The sequence below is a fragment of the Penaeus monodon genome, chromosome 15 (assembly GCF_015228065.2).
Source record: "Penaeus monodon isolate SGIC_2016 chromosome 15, NSTDA_Pmon_1, whole genome shotgun sequence".
In the NCBI taxonomy this organism is placed as follows: domain Eukaryota; kingdom Metazoa; phylum Arthropoda; class Malacostraca; order Decapoda; family Penaeidae; genus Penaeus; species Penaeus monodon.
Window position 1 is genome coordinate 5305475 of NC_051400.1, and position 356 is coordinate 5305830.

Here is a 356-nt window from a genome sequence, read left to right on the forward strand (position 1 = left end):
TAATCACCGCCACCCTCTGCATCCATCCCAGAGAGCCTTCAAACTGCACAAGGAGCAAGAGACCGAGATCGCCGAGTCCTTAGTGCAAAGGATCCGAGAATTGCAAGATGCCGGGGCGGAAGTCAACATCCAGACGGTGCAATGCCAGACGGATGACGTCAGCTTGCCTTCGGAGGATAGGTATGGCTCGCGATGTCGGATTCTCAAGGATTATGGGGCGTGGATGTCACTGTGGATAATGGGTTGAGGATTAATGGATGATGTGTCGGTCTGGTGACTCGTTGGATAATGGTTGTGTGTGGTTTCCGGGGATTTCGTTGATTTTGATATTATTATTACACTGTTGATCTTATGTT